The 17,161-nt window shown below is 44.0% G+C and overlaps 1 pseudogene across 1 annotated transcript in view; it reads right to left on the reverse strand.

Annotated features, from left to right (window-relative positions):
- LOC308610804 (centrosomal protein of 78 kDa-like) overlaps positions 1–17,161 on the reverse strand; it is a 573,086-nt pseudogene that overhangs the window by 58,106 nt on the left and 497,819 nt on the right. The gene's annotated exons all lie outside the window — the stretch shown is intronic.

Here is a 17,161-nt window from a genome sequence, read left to right on the forward strand (position 1 = left end):
CCTTGGTAACACATCTGTTCTGGCATTTTTCATGTTATAAAAGCAAAAACACATCCAGAGAGGTAAAGTGACTTTCCTAAATCACCCGGAGAGTCGATGTTAGAGAAAGCAGTAAAACTCAATAAAGTGTCTCAAAACTGAATTGGGGCAAATTGGGATGGAAAACTTTTAAAGGGTAAGTAACTTTTCTATATCTGGGTCGTGGTGGTGGTTACACCTGGTATACAATTACCAAAATTAATCAAACTGTACCTTTGAAATTGGTACATTTTAATGCAAGGAAATAATAATCTCAATAAACAAAGAGGTGACAACAGCGCAACTGGACTTAATACTCTAGAGACAGGCAGAGTGTGCAGGGATACTTAAAAACCACAGGATAGGGCTTCCCTGATGGCGCAGTGGTTGAGAGTCCGCCTGCCGAGGCAGGGGACGCGGGTTCGTGCCCCAGGTCGGGAAGGTCCCCCGTGCCGCGGAGCGGCTAAGCTCGTGAGCCATGGCCGCTGAGCCTGTGCGTCCGGAGCCTGTGCTCCGCAACGGGAGAGGCCACAACAGTGAGAGGCCCGCGTACCGAAAAAACAAAACAAAAACCAAACGATAAACACAGAGACACTTTTTTTCTAATAGTAACTTACAATGTCAATCATAAACCACAGAATTCACCTGAATATTTAAGGTAAAATAGGAGCCATCAAAGATAGTGTTCACTGCCTCTGCTATTAGAGGAGTGTCTGTGAGAGAATTGGAGCTTTGTCCAATACCATGTCACACCTATAGAAGTCGCACTACAACTATTAAAATCCTAGTTTTGTCGTCCTGGGGACCATCTACTCCTAATTAGATTCTGGGAGCTTAGGGTGGCATACGGAGGCAAGGGGAGGGAGTATCAAGAAAATGTGCAAACAGCAGGTAGTGCCAGCAGATGGCCCAGCCAAGGAACCCAGAAACAAACAGACATGTGTCTTCTGTCTCATTTCAAGATAAAAAGTACAGTCACTTACGTAAACAAAAGGCTGCTTGCAAATGTCATCATACATACTAAGGCACTAACCACAGTATAACCTGGCTATGACAATAAAGTCATACAATGTTTTTTCTCCTCCCACCCTATTCCAAGTGCCCCAGCTTCCCTCCCCAGAGGAAACCAGTTTCTTGGTGTTCTTCCAGAGATCTGCTATAAAAAGCTATACTCTTGAGCACTTGATGTGACTCTTTACTCTCTCCTGCTTTCCATGTCATTGTAGTCCTATGGACAGCTCTAGACTGTTCCCAGGTTCAGACACAACTGTGCCCTAGCTTCACCCAAGTGCTCTCATCATTGGCTCACTGAGCCCGCTTCTGAAAATATTTATATTAGCCTTTGACAACATAAAAGGGGATGCTTTGTGAAATTTTAACCTGAGAGTTCGGAATTGAAACATATTTTTCATGCCTCCAGTGAAAGTTCTCTTAGTAAAACCCACACAAAGAAGATGCATGTGCCAACTAGTGAAGGCCCTGGGAAAATTGTAATAAAGGCAAAATTTGTTCTTCCCTTTCTTCTTCTCACGCTCAGCCCTTCCTTTTCCCTCCTGCAGGGTTTTCTTTGCCCTTTGCCCTCAGGGACTCAGTATTTTCTGGGGTAAAAACAATCCAGGAAATAATCTTTTATACTAGTTTGTAAAGAGAGGCTGATGAATTAATGTTACTTGGGTACTTTCAATTCGGGGAGACTCCCTAGGATAACGATCTCAAGGGGTGGGAGGGGGGTGGCTGTCCCTTAAGACAAGATGGTCAGAATATTCAGAAAAGTGTTAGTTTTTCTTTATTAAAAACTTTTTCTTTGGAAAATTTCAAGTATATACAAAAGTAGACAAAACAGTATAATACACTCCCATGTTCCCATCCCTCGGCTTCAATGCAAGGTATGCCCACCCACTACCCCTACCTCCCGCCCCTGTATTATTTTTGAAGCAAATCCCAGACATTGTATTATTTTATCTGTAAATATTTATTTCTAAATATCTAAAAGATAAGGGTTCTTTCTTTAACATAGCTACAATGGCACTATTTCACCTAAAAAAAGATGATAACAATTATTTAATATCATCATGTAACCAGTCAGTATTCAGATTTCTGATTGTCTCATAAATGTCGTCTTTTTTTTTTTTTTTTACACTGTTAGTTGAACATGTTCTGCTGTTCTCTGTGTCTCTCGCGAATACATTGTGGGATTTAGAACTTAGATCAGATTTCATTATAGCTGATATTTTAGACTTCCATCAGGAGGCGTATACCGTCTGGTTGTCTTTCATTTTGTGATGTTACCAGTCATTGGTAGTCAATGTCTAAATTCGTTAATTCATTAGAGGTCACATTCTAATTCTATCATGAGGTGATATTCTAATTCTATCATTTCTTCTTCACTTACTTGCTGGACTATTTCTATGAAAGCAAGCTTTTCCTTCCCCTAAATTTTGCTTACCCAGTGGTACTGTTTATATAGGAAAAGCAGAAGAAATGCTTGATTCTCTCCCTTCATTTACTAATTTTCAACACAAGGAGTCAATTCACTGGATCTTCTCATGTTGACCAATCAAGTTTTTTTTTAAATTTTTAGTATCATTATGAACTCATGGAATTATACAAATTGATGTTTTAATCCCTTGCAAGTATTATGGTGTACATGATTTGAAAGCGCTTATTTGACATATAGTGATGTATTTGAAAAGACAAACTATGTCCTAATACAAACCACAGAAAGTAAACAGGAGTCTATCTGAGATTCTCAACAGAGCAGGAATGGGAAGGTGGGGAAGGAGCACAATTTGAGGATACAGATCAGATGCTGGGGAAGTTTGAGTTTTGAAATTTATGTGATAATATAAGTGGTAACAAGGGCACATGTGTTCAAGATATGTTGACAGGGAGCCATAAATAATCCAAAGGTATGACTCTCTAATTATGAAAGCTCTGACACCTCAGCTACTGATTTGGGAAGATTCTGGGGAAGGTGTGTGTGCACCCACACATCTGTCTCCTCCTAGATGCCTCAAATCAGACAGTCTCCTCCACCACATGTATGCATACATGACTGTATACACCCCAAAGCCATCCAGCCTCTTCCTGAGAGGGCTGGCAGAAATCAGTCTCTCGCTACCTGTATAATGAAATGAGCTTGTTTATTCATTAAAAAAAAATGTACTAAACACCACGTGCCAGGTGCTGTGCTAGTAGCTGAGGCTGGGGGAAGAATAAGATCCATTCCAGCCTCTTCAAGGAGCTCTCAGCCCATCCAGGTATGGATACGTATGCAGACTCTGACGATACACTGTGATGAATGCTAAACTGATAGATGCTGGGTGCTAAGGAAGCAGCTCAGTCAGGGTTGTGGTGCTGATGGCGGTTGGGGGCCAGGGGGGAGGGTCATCTGCTGCCTTTGAGCGTTTGTCAGCCTGTCACGCTCATTGAACATCGGTATTGAACTTGAGATTAATCTAGATTCTAGATTTTAGGCTGTATGAGTTGTTTCAGCTGACTTCATGAACAGCATGTGTGTGTGTTCAAGACAGGGTATGAGGGATATAGGGCAACAGGAAATTAGAGAGCTGGGTAGTCATCGGATTCCACAGCGTTTATTGTGTAAGGAGCAATGAGCTTTCTAGGTGGAGCATGTTTTAGATAACGAGATTATGTCTGAAAAGAGAAAAGCTTTGTAATGCATTTCAATGCACTCTACATAACTTGAAAATGTAAAACACTATTATATATAGTGCCTATTCATATTATATATAGTGCCTATTCATTCACTTTCTATTCATCTGTACCCAGAAGAACTATCCATTGTGAAACCCAGAGACTGGCATAGAGTGACCTGTAATAATTATGTTTCCTCAAGCTTATCAGAGGTTGTTTTATATTAGGCCTAGCCTAAAACTGAAATATTTTATCAGATTATATTCACCTGGGGCTTCCCTGGTGGCGCAGTGGTTGAGAGTCCACCTGCCGATGCAGGGGACACGGGTTTGTGCCCCGGGCCAGGAAGATCCCACATGCCGCGGAGCGGCTGGGCCTGTGAGCCATGGCCGCTGAGCCTGCACATCCGGAGCCTGTGCTCCGCAACGGGAGAGGCCACAAGAGTGAGAGGTCCGCGTACCGCAAAAAAAAAAAAAGATTATATTCACCTGACTGAGAACAAGGCTAAAATGCTACACTAGAGGGGATAAAGTTTTACCTCCCTCTCTCTAGTGGAATGTTGGTGTAACTACATTCTGTTTTTCACATTTTTCTGGCAGAGGCTTAGCAGGCAAACCTTCATTCATTTATCAAACATTTTCTAAACAGTTACCATGTTCCTGTCATAATGTTAGGCATTAATGATTTAAAAAGCTCAGACCTCAGGCTTTCCCCTTGAAAGACCTCATAGTCTAGTTGGGGGAGACAAAGCAATGAACAAATAATTATGTTGTCATGGGCTAGATTAGAAGGGTGTCTACAAAGGGTTTTAGGAACCCAGAAGATAAAGAAGCTCCTCTTTCTGTGGAGGAGAGAGGAAAGGTCATGGGGAGTTGCACAGAGGATGCACTGAGTCAGGGTTTCCTGGGAAAGAAGGTTCCAGGGAGAGGGAATAGCATGAGCAAGGTGGAAAGATGTGTTTGGAGAACTGTCTGTGGACCCTGTTGCTGAGGTGGGTGGGTGGGAGTAGAGAGGTTGGAGAGACGGACAGGTGAGGATTCAGCCCACTAAAGGCCTTGCATGCCTTGCTGGGGCATTGAGGCCCAATCCCATGTAAGGTGAGGAACCCTTAAAGGATTTCAAGCAAGGGGGTTATGTGAACCGATTTGGACTTCAGCGAAATCACGGTGATGTCTGTATGGGTGACAAGGACATTAAATCTTCCTTTCCGATGCCTTCCTGGAGCAGCTGATTCGCTACTGATGCTGCCCACCTCCAACAGACTTTGGAGACTTTTTCATGTTTTGTTTGTTTGTTTGTTTTCGGTACGTGGGCCTCTCACTGTTGTGGCCTCTCCCGTTGCGGAGCCCAGGCTCCGGACACGCAGGCTCAGCGGCCATGGCTCACGGGCCCAGCCGCTTCGCGGCATGTGGGATCTTCCCGGACTGGGGCACGAACCCGCGTCCCCTGCTTCGGCAGGTGGACTCTCAACCACTGCGCCATCAGGGAAGCCCTATCCTGTGGTTTTTAAGTATCCCTGCACACTCTGCCTGTCTCTAGAGTATTAAGTCCAGTTGCGCTGTTTTTACCTCTTTGTTTATTGAGATTATTATTTCCTTGCATTAAAATGTACCAATTTCAAAGGTACAGTTTGATTAATTTTGGTAATTGTATACCAGGTGTAACCACCACCACGACCCAGATATAGAAAAGTTACTTACCCTTTAAAAGTTTTCCATCCCAATTTGCCCCAATTCAGTTTTGAGACACTTTATTGAGTTTTACTGCTTTCTCTAACATCGACTCTCCGGGTGATTTAGGAAAGTCACTTTACCTCTCTGGATGTGTTTTTGCTTTTATAACATGAAAAATGCCAGAACAGATGTGTTACCAAGGGCCCTTGCAATACTTTCAGAAAATGAGGGGGTAGGGTAAGGGCGGGAATCTCAGCCTTGCGTCCTCATTCTTCACATAGCACACGCACGTGGCAGATCCTAGTGGGAAAAGCCTGTGGTCGCATCAGAGAGAATTAGGTTTCCATCTCCTCTCTTGCTAGTGTGTGTGTAAGCTTTTGTAAGCATCAGCTTTCTCATCTCCAATATCAGGCTTATTAACAAGGCCTATTTGTTTACTGTTGTGAGGATGAATTGAGATGCACCGGCAGCCTTAAATGTTAGTTGGTATTTGTATTATGGCATAATAGAAAGGCACTGCATTCAACCATCTCAGTTACTACACGTTTATGCAGGCTGATTCTCACAGCCACGCCTGTCGTACAAGCGCGACGTAAAGTGGGTCTGCTTTATGGCACCCTGCTTCCGCCGTAAAGCGCCGTTGGCAATTCCGCGTGAGTGGGTTGAGGAGACGACTTCCAGGTGAAAAACGCGATTCTTGGAGGTTGGCTGACTTGACGTCTTCCCCATGGGCAAACGCGGGAGCCGGAGCCGGAGCCGGAGCCGGAGCCAGAGCCAGCTGCTCAACTCCCTAACTAAAAAGCAGAAGAAGCATCTAAGGGATTTCGGCGAGGAGCATCCCTTCTATGACAGGTATGGAGAGGCGAGGCTGGGACCGGCGCTGCCGGCGTCCTTTCCCGGTGGGAGCCCGCGTGTCCCCGCGTTTGGTCCGCCGGTGCCCCGGCGGTAGTGACAGGGCAGCTCCCGCCGCGTGCCACGCTGCCCCGGCGCCGGCCTAGCTCGCCCGGGGATCCTGGCGGCTTCCCGCCTGAGGTGGGGTTCTTCGCCGGTCTTCCTACCCTTTGTTGAGCCTGTAGTTTTATGCTAGACGGCACGCCTCCTGTGTGGCGACTGGGCAGAGGTTTTATAAGCTTGTGTTCGTTTTCTATGTTTTTAAAGAATTGCTTGGGGGCTTCCCTGGTGGCGCAGTGGTTAAGAATCCGCCTGCCAAGGGAGGGGACAGGGGTTCGAGCCCTGGTCCGGGAAGATCCCACATGCCGCGGTGCAAGTAAGCCCGTGCGCCACAACTATTGAGCCTGCACTCTAGAGCCCGCGAGCCACAACTACTGAGCCAGGGTGGTGCAACTACTGATGCCCGCGAGCCTAGAGCCCCTGCTCCGCAACAAGAGAAGCCACCTCTCGCCGCAACTAGAGAAAGCCCGGGCGCAGCAACGAAGACCCATAGCAGGCAAAAATAAATAAATAAGTTAAAAAAAATAAAAAAAGAATTGCTTGGGACCCTCGACATCACCTATCTATTCAATGACCATGAGGAAACTAATGTTTGGGTAGTTGTGGGTTCCTCTCTAAGTGTCCAGACTCTCAGTTATGATCTTAGTGCTCATCCCACCCCTTTGGGCTGCTTTATCAACAGTTAGAGGGATAGTCTACTTAAGAAATCTGCTAGAAAAGGTGAACCCCGAGGGCTTTTATTTGCCAAAATTTCCCGTCTTTTGGATGAGAGCCTGTTACTGTGTGACTGTAGTATTTGTCATGTGGTCTTGTTAGACTTTTTCATTCGTCTCTTATTATCTATTTGGCATATCCTTCCAAAACCTGTCCAAATGCATATGGAGTTTTTACTTGACAATAGATATAATGTATTTATAACGGTATAGTCTGCCATGTTCATTTAAAGTTGTATCATTAGACTTTTCCTAATTGCTACCTACTAGTAGTTAAAGTTTAACATTGCCTGTTTCTTCTCAGGGTTTCCAGAAAGGAAGCAAAACCACAGACTTGTCAACTGGTAATGCTTTATACCTTCTTTATGATAGTAGATTCTGGACTGTTACTTTTAAGATTATATATGGTAGTAAAGTTTGGCTACATTTCCACTCTCTTTGATTTTAGTTGTAAGCTATACTTTAGTAATATTGCTTAGTTTTAAGTGCAGATGTCTGTTAAAATGCCATTGTGATAACTAATACAGTATAGAGTATGAAACTGTCCTGAGAGATTAGCCTGTTAGAACCTGTTAAGGAGGCTTACCAGAGGGCTCTTGGTGAATCCTAAGATGGAATGTCATATTTGCTTAACATAAAGTAGAGTGCAAAATCATCAAAGGTCTTATTTCATTACCACAGACTCAGAAATAAAGTACACTTTTTTGTTGTAAGTTTTCCTGTTGCTCCTTTAAAGGTGCCAAATGTCTGACACATAGGTTAGATCACCTTATAACCTAAAGCTCCATGTGTTTAGTTTGCTGTCTTCCCATGTGGAACATGAGCAGTTCAAAGAAGAGGAAGCGCTTCTAGAATCATAGCTAGATTAGCTGTTTGAAACAAATTTGGTGCTAGGTTTGGTTGAATAGATAGGACTGCGTATTTGCAGAAAAGCTAGTTTTTATTTAGAAAAGTCTGAACTTGATTCCACTGTGGGCCTGATGATAGTCGTGGGGTAGCAACAAGAACAGTATAATTTTTGTTTTTAAAATCCCCATTTTCCTTTTAGTCGGAGAGTTTATAGATACTTCAAGTTCTGAAAGTGAAGCATAGAGTGAACCAGAACAAGTTTCTGGTTACAACAGACTACTTGCCACATTAAAGGATGTCTCCAAGGAAGATGAGGAGGAGGAAGAGGAAGAAGACAGTGTTCTAGATGAGACAGAAATGAATCTTGAAGATGGCGATAGTGACGTCATTGTGGAGGAAGAGCTGGCAGTGGAGTCCACTGACATGCAGAAGAGTGAGTGTCTTTGATGTGGGTTTATCATCTTTGCAGGGACCACAGACAGATTGCCCCAGGGGCAGGGTGCCTTGTACCACAGAGCTGGGTGAAAGCACATGGATTCAAAGCAGAGATTCTTAACATTGTTGGGCTCTGTGATATCTTCAAGAATCTGATGAAAACAGGACCCTGTGGCCATAAAAATGCAGAAATGACATTTTTGCTTATGATTTCCAGGATTTCATCAATCCTACTTCAAATTCCCCTGATTGAGAGGAAAGGGAACATAATTCTGTTTTTGTAATGGTCTCAATTTATGAAAGAGATGATTGTTCCTGCCTTAGAGGAACCAAGTTGAATGGAAGATAGACATAAAATATACAAAACTTTTCAAGCATCAAATCTGAATGGAACCGATAAATATAAGGTGTTAAAGAGATGCAAAGTGGTCACATGCTGCCAGGGTAGATGAGGGGAGGCTTCAGAGAAGAGCTGGGACTGAAAGCTTAAAGGAACTCTGTCTCACTCAGACGTCTAGGTGACTATTTTTTTAAAAATTATTATTAATTAATTTATTTTGGGCTGCATTGTGTCTTTGTTGCAGTGCGCCGGCTTCTCACTGTGGTGGCTTCTCTTGTTGTGCAGCATGGGCTCTAGGCACGTGGGCTTCGGTAGTTGTGGCACACGGGCTCAGTAGTTGTGGCTCACGGGCTCTAGAGCACAGGCTCTGTAGTTGTGGCGCACGGGCTTAGTTGCTCGGCGGCATGTGGGATCTTCCCAGACTAGGGCTTGAAACCACGTCCCCTGCATTAGCAGGCGAATTCTTAACCACTGTGCCACCAGGGAAGTCCCCATAGGTGACTTTTTAATTTAACTTTAAAATCAACTTTATTGAAGTATGAATTACATTCAACGAGGTGTACCCGTTTTAAGCATGTAATTTGATAAGTCTTGACAAATGTGTATATCTCTATTGTCGTCGCCAAAGTCAAGATACAGAACACTTCCAATACCTGCAAAAAGTTCCTTCTTGTCCTTTTACAGTCAGTTTCCCAGGCCTGGCATCAGGCAACCACTGACATGCTTTCTTTCACTATGTATTAGTGTTTCCTATTCTAGAAATTCATATGAATGGAAGCATACAACAAGTACCCTTTTGCACGTGGCTTCTTTGGCTCCTCATGTTGTTGTGACTCATCCGTGTAGCTCATATTAGTAATTCATTTCTTTTTATTACTGGAATAGTAGTCCATTGTCTGAATATATCTGGGTAACTTTTTATGTTCTATTATCTTAATGCCTACTTGCCTTACTGTATTTTTTTCTATACTTTAAGGTGTCACACACCATTCTTAGTATTTTCATTCATCACTTGGACTCGGATAAAAAAATCGTTGCCTCAGACTTAGGGATTGTTTTAATTTTGTTGGTTTTCCAGTTTTCTTTCATGTTTTAGGTTTTTAAAAATGAAAAGTTTGGCTTTTTAAATTATAAAAGTAATATATATTTACTGTAAAAATTTAAGAGGGTAATATAGTTAACGTATATCTCCTCCCCCGTGGGATGAACACCTTTAACATTTTATAGAACCTTCCAGACTACTTTTTTATGGATATATGAGTGAATATATATTTGTGTGTATGTGCATAATGGCCTCATACATTTCTGTAAGTTACTTTTTTCTTTAATAATATAACGTGTGTAACTGTGGGTTACTGCAGCTAGAACCCTGGTGTCCAAACTCCCAGGCCAAATCTCCTTCTACTACATTACACTACCATGGGGAGGTTTAAAAAAGAAAGGGAAAGTATGAAGGGTGATTTTTCCATAAATTAAATCAACTTGAAAAGGCGCATTTGGAGAGTCAGAGAGTACTGATATTGTTAGAAAGAAGAAAGGTTTAAAAGCTGGTTAAATCTCATTCAAAAAAAAATCCATATGTACCACATTGTAAAAAAGAGAAGGAAGACGGCATTCATGATTACTGGGCTGGCAGGGTAGGGGACAGTTGCATGCTGGGGGTGGCTCTCGTACTGGCTCTTCCACTCTTCACACTTGTGCTCGGCCAGGGCCAGGGACCGCTGAGGGAGATCAGAGGAGAGGGTGGTGCCTTGGGGGTTCCAGGGAGTTGTGCAGCTGGCTCCCTTGCCACCCAGACTGCCCCAGGGTTCCCAGCCCCAAGGATTATGGAGCATCCCCACACCTGTTTGCTCTGCAGTTGCTGTTCTGCAACACATTTTCTCCTCCAGCACTTTCTGCAGTGTCTCCTTGGCCTTCTGCTCATGGCTGTTTTTCTGGTCTTGCATCTGTAATAGCAACTTATTCATTCCCCAAGAAGTGTATTTCTGTAAATTTGAGGCAATTCAACAAATACACATTGACCAACTGTGTGCTAAAGCCTGAGCAGGGATACAGAAATGAAAAGAAATTGGTCCTTGCCCACAGGGCAGAGATGTCAGTAATCTGGTGGACCTTCTTCCAGGCTGGAGGCAGGCAGGGAGAGTCCCTCAGGTGATGTGAGAGGTGAGTGGGGATAAAAAACTGCCCTGGGCATGCTGGGCCTTCTCCCCTAGGCCTTCCACAGGCATTTGAACTCCGACATTTCCAAAGGGAAATCATCTTTCTAAACCTGCTCCTATCTCAGTGGCCAGCATCACCCCCCACCCAGTCTCCCAAACCCTAAACCAGGGAATCATCCTTGATTTCTCTCTCACCTTCTTCAAGGACTCAGTTCCTCATCAAGCTCTGTCAAGTCAGCGTCTTTAACGGCTCCTTCGTTACCTGTATCCTCTATCCCTACTGCCACCTCCTTAGTTCAGACCCTAGTGACACTATTATATGGCTTATATAGAGACTATGTATTATCTTCATGCCTTGCCTCCCTTCAAACCCTTTTCAGTCCTGCAGCTAGCGGGTTCTTTCTAAAACTTAAATCTGATCCCATCACAACCTGCTTAGATCTCTCAGTGGTTCTCAGTGTTCTAAGAATCAGGTCCAAACTCCTTGGCATGGTTCCTACTTACAAGCCCAGACTTTCATCTCATGCTGCCTCCACGCAAGCTGAACTGCTTGTAGGTCCCCTAAGCACTGTGCTTTTCAGCCTCTGCCTTTGCCCATAAAGCTTCTTCTGCTTAGAGTATCGTGACCCACGCTTCTCACCTGGTTAATTTCTACCCATGTTCAAGATTCAGCCCTAGAATCATAAATTCTGATAAACTTGGCCAACCATACCTACCCCCGACTCTTTATGGATTAGGCAGTTTTACTGGTGTTCACATAGTATCTATATTTCTAATCTATTGACTCATCTGTCTCCTTTAAGGGATTGTAAACTCCTTTGAGGCAGGGAGCATTTTTATTTTTGTATTTTTTGTATTTTATTTATTTATTTATTTATTCATTTATTTTTTATTAGTTTCTGCTTTATAACAAAGTGAATCAGTTATACATATACATCTGTTCCCACATCCCTTCCCTCATGCATCTCCCTCCCTCCCACCCTCCCCATCCCACCCCTCCAGGCCGTCACAAAGCACCGAGCTGATCTCCCTGTGCTCTGCGGCTGCTTCCCACTATCTATCTACCTTACGTTTGGTAGTGTATATATGTCCATGCCTCTCTTTCCCTTTGTCACAGCTTACCCTTCCCCCTCCCCATATCCTCAAGTCCATTCTCAAGTAGGTCTGTGTCTTTATTCCCGTTTTACCCCTAGGTTCTTCATGACATTTTTATTTTTTTTTAATTCCGTATATATGTGTTAGCATACGGTATTTGTCTTTGTCTTTCTGACTTACTTCACACTGTATGACAGACAGAGATTAATCCTTTGTCAGTTGCTTCATTTGCAAATATTTTCTCCCATTCTGAGGGTTGTCTTTTGGTCTTGTTTATGGTTTCCTTTGCTGTGCAAAAGCTTTTAAGTTTCATTAGGTCCCTTTTGTTTATCTTTGTTTTTATTTCCATTTCTCTAGGAGGTGGGTCCAAAAGGATCTTGCTGTGATTTATGTCATAGAGTGCTCTGCCTATGTTTTCCTCTAAGAGTTTGATAGTTTCTGGCCTTATATTTAGGTCTTTAATCCATTTTGAGCTTATTTTTGTGTATGGTGTTAGGGAATGATCTAATCTCATACTTCTACATGTCCCTGTCCAGTTTTCCCAGCACCACTTATTGAAGAGGCTTTCCTTTCTCCACTGTACATTCCTGCCTCCTTTATCAAAGATAAGTTGAGCATATGTGCGTGGGTTTACCTCTGGGCTTTCTATCCTGTTCCATTGATCTATCTTTCTGTTTTTGTGCCAGTACCACACTGTCTTGATTACTGTAGCTTTGTAGTATAGTCTGAAGAGGGAGCATTTTTAAAAAACTAAAATTATTTTTGTAGGCTTGGGGATCTGAACAATATTCAGTAAAGTCAAGTTTTAAAAATTAATACATTTGTATTTTTAGAATTTCTCCTGGCTTCAAGGTGAAAAAGAAAAAGACACAAAAGCAGCTTTGCAAATTCACTGGGGGTCTTGCCTTTCCAGTGCTTTTCATTTTTACGCCCTGTGATTTTTGGGAAAGCAGGAGCCTTTTACTGTCGCTTCTGGGTTACCCAACTGGGTAAGAGATAGTCTAGATAATGCAGATTTAGAGTTCAATATCAAATCATTTCCATTTAGCTTTGGAGTCATCTGAAAATTTGGATTTAAATGTTGAGTGGGTCTTATGTTCTTGGAATTGTCATTAGAAACCAGATACAGGAGTTACTGGTTGAGATCATACATGGTTATGTCCAGGTTATTGGACTTAACCATGCTGGTCACTGACCAGCTTTATCCCCCTTTGAAAACGAGTAGACTGGCATTCTGGATTATATGTCAGTCTCTTACGAGCTTGGTTGGCATTACTGAAAAAATAAAAGTTGTGGATCCACAAACCCATAGACTCTATAGGCTATGTTCCGCTGCAGAATTCTAACTACATGGCCACCTTATCTTCCTAACATCAAGTGGGAGCAGTCTGGCCGGTCCATCTCGTTCTCTTGATCTTGAGTCCTCTGCAAAAGACATCCCCCTTTTCTGTGCCAGCACATACGTCACAGCCCTGAAGAAAGTGTAGACATCTGAGGTACGTTAACAGTGGGGGAGGGCTGATATCCCGTGAACAGACACATAGATGCCTGTTAGACCTGGAAATTGAAAACCAGAGAGGCGGGGCCACACTGGTTTTGGCCCAGGCCACCAGCCACTGGTGTTCCCAGCAAAATGTTCCCAATGTGGGAGTTTGAGGAAGCAGGGAAAGGCAGGTGGTGTGAGTTTATTAGGACTTGAGGCCCTCAGCCTCGCACTGAGGCCAGCTGAACCCCCAGAGCGTGCTTCCTGCCCTCCTATGGGCTGCTACTCCTAAAGGTACTTGGTTTCAACAGTTATTTGTGCATCAGATTAAAGACTGAAGTGAGAGGGTACTGCAAGCCTAAATTCTTCATATCATACGCCACCTCCCTTTCTCTTCTTATTATATAAGCAATTCATGTGAAAAACAAATAAGGCAAACAAAACAAAACAAAATTACCTGAAGTCTTGCTATCCAAAAGTTACCATGAGTATTTTGGTGTATACTTGTTCCAGATTTTTCTTTATTTTCAACCCTTCATTAAGGCCATTGTTGTCCTGACAGATGATGCTGCCACAAGCACTTGAGATGAGGCTCCTCTTTTTAAAATACTGTATTTGCATTTGGCTTAATTTGTCTCAGGCCTTGCCTTGCCTGGTCCCCAGCGTGGTGTCTTCTGCTGCAGTCTCTGTAAATTGGAGTTGGGGTGATGGGGCGGTCAGGCAGGGCTGTGTGTATCTGTGTCTGTACGAGGGAGGGCGGGCACACTTTCCAGTGTTTCTGGGCAACAAGCAGGCACTCACTGCAGTTTCCTATCCCTCAGGCCTGGGCTGTGGAGACAGGGGAAGTACCAGGAAGGGGTGGACGACCCCGACCCAGCTAAATGGAAGGCCCAGCTCCGCTGTGCGCTCAACAAGAGCAGGGAATTCAACCTGATGTACGACGGCACCAAGGAGGTGCCCATGAACCCAGTGAAGATATATCAAGTGTGTGACATCCCCCAGCCCCAGGGCTCTATCATTAACCCAGGTGAGGCCCCAGCTGCTGGGGAGAAGGTGGACAGTGTGCCAGGTTCCGGGCTGGACCCTTAAAGCGATAGTCGACTTGAAAGTCGCCTCGCTTACAAAGTTGAAGACTGGTAAATAAAGCAAGAAATGCTGTCCCTAGAAAGAACCCAGAGAACAAAAGATATAAACTCAGCACAGTCTTCCTGCCCACCCAGTGGAACAGTAAAGCATTAGAAAGAAGAGGGGGTATTGAGTTCTATAAAAAATAACTTCTCTTGGGACTCAACACTGAGAAGAGAGGCCAGGTAGTTTAGAAGAAGGAGGGCTTAAAACTTAGAAGGTCTGAGTTATAAACCTCGGTCTTTCCATTTCACTACTTGTGGGACATTGAATCAAGTCATTCAACGTTTTGAGCCTCAGCTTCTTCCACTATAAAATCTGGGTTCTCATCTTTCCTGCATATTTCAAAGGCTGTTCTAAGAATCAATTGCCATGACATTATGAAGGCTATTAAGTTCTCTTTATAAATGATGGGTAAGTGATCATTTAATTTGTATGGTATTTTTCCTAGGAGAATACCACCTGATCCCTATATTTACTCAATGTTGAGCCAGTTCCGACTAAGAGCCAGATAATTTAGACTTGACCTCCAGTGAATCTAGTGAGGCTCTGCCATGAGGGAAGGGTCTGTCTTCACAGTAAGCTTATAAAGGAGAGAAGCTGTGCTCCTTGGGTCCTTAGAAGGGATGCGAATGTGTAGAAAGGGGTTTAGAGTAGGAATTAAAAGGTTTCTAGGAGAAGGGAGTAGGGTCTGCAGCTCCTGGATAGGGGAGGGGATGAGAGCTTGCACTGGGGCTCCGTAGGAGGAGCTGGGAGTGGGGTGAACACCCTTGGTTCCCACTCTTTGGCATTGAGGGTGCACACTGAACCCAAGGAACCTCTGTGCTGGCAGTGCCTAGCTTGAACAGTGGGTCAGCTGCAGGGATGACAGTGCAACGTGAGCGCCTCACTTTTGACCTTTGTGTGTGTGTGTGTTTCTCGGGTAGGATCCACTGGATCTGCTCCTTGGGATGAGAAAGATAATGATGTGGATGAAGAAGATGGGGAAGGTGAGCTGGACCAGTCACAGCACCACGTTCCCATCCAGGACACCTTCCCCTTCCTGAATATCAATGGTGAGTGGGGTGGGGGGTGGGACAGAGGCATGGAGAGGATGTAAGGGGCTTTGATTTTGCAACCGTTGACACCATATCCACCATTGCACTGGGAGCAGCGACCAGGCCCTGGGGCCAGGCTGCCAGTCTGTTAGCAAGTAGGAGTTATAGGCAAAGAAACTCTGTAGGCATAGTTATCCCAGTGGGGTGGCTTCTAGGCAGAGAGAGCATCTTCTGAATCTTATGTGATAATTCAGAGAAATTAAAAAATGAAATTCATTCTCAATCCCGCATACAAATACACAAGCTGTTACAAATTTTGCTGATTTCCTTCAGGCCAAGTGCAGGGATCCTTTTCGTGAATTGTAGGCAAACTCTTCTGCTATTTCCCTCGGTACAAATTTTCTGTCACTGCCTTAACAGCCTCTGCTAAGGCTGTATCGTGGGAAACTTGTGGCTCTACAGCTCTTAATACTAGGCTCTGATAAAATTTCTCTACTAGAGACGTTTATCTTTTTAAAATTTATTTATTTATTAATTTATTTTTTGTGGTACGCGGGCCTCTCACTGTTGTGGCCTCTCCCATTGCGGAGCACAGGCTCCGGACGCGCAGGCTCGGCGGCCGTGGCTCACGGGCCCAGCCGCTCCGCGACATGTGGGATCTTCCCGGACCGGGGCACGAACCCGTGTCCCCTGCATCAGCAGGCGGACTCTCAACCACTGCGCCACCAGGGAAGCCCTCTCTTTTTTTTAAATTGACTCTTTGAATTCAGCTTCCCAGGAAAGATGCGTTTAGAGGTTGGAGGGTCCCTGTGAGACAGAGCAGGTACTGCACCTCCCATGGCACGTTCTGAGGACGCTCAACCACAAGGTGAACTGCTCTTCCACAGCATCTTCACGTGAACTTTTCACTGACATGCTCCTAGTCATATGACTTGCAGTCAGTTGAGTAGCTTTTCACTACTTTTCTAAGTTCCATCTGGCTGCTAGGGTCAAATGAGATACTTTTGCCACCTAGAAAATTTAGTATATGAAGAGGATTCCTGTAGGATTTTGCAGTCCCCTTCCCTAGGTGATGCCCCTTCTTTTGAGAATCAGGAAATGACTCTTATCTGTCTACTTGCCCTCCTTCACTTACCCTGTCATTTAGAACCTTGCAACCAAGTGATGAGTAAAGACAACGATCATAGAGCTCTCTCAGGTTAATACTGCCACAGCTACATTCCCACTTGGTGCAATTTTAAGATTTGGACATTTGGAAATGTGAGATCCTTTCCCAAATCTTTGGCTCACTCATTCTGTTATTCTCACCCCTTAAACGGATGCAACCCATTTCCAGGATCATGATTTCCCTTTTTTTTTTTTTTCATGTTTTTTTAAAGCTAATATTGTGTGTCCGTACGTTATGGGCCACCTTGGATCCTTTATGGAAACATGTGAACATATATTAAAAATAAAAAAGTAAAATGTGGCCCTACAGCCACACCGGGATTTCATTGCCCTGAGAGAGGAGTTGGGGCACATCAGTGACTTCCACGAAGCCTATACTTTCAAACAGGCTCCGGGCCAGCCAGTTTCCGGCTTCAGCAAGGAGAATGTTCCAGCGGTAACCAACAAGGAGAACCTGGC

This window comes from Mesoplodon bidens (genome assembly GCF_964165515.1).
Source record: "Mesoplodon bidens genome assembly, contig: HAP1_SCAFFOLD_126, whole genome shotgun sequence".
NCBI classification, from domain to species: Eukaryota; Metazoa; Chordata; class Mammalia; order Artiodactyla; family Ziphiidae; genus Mesoplodon; species Mesoplodon bidens.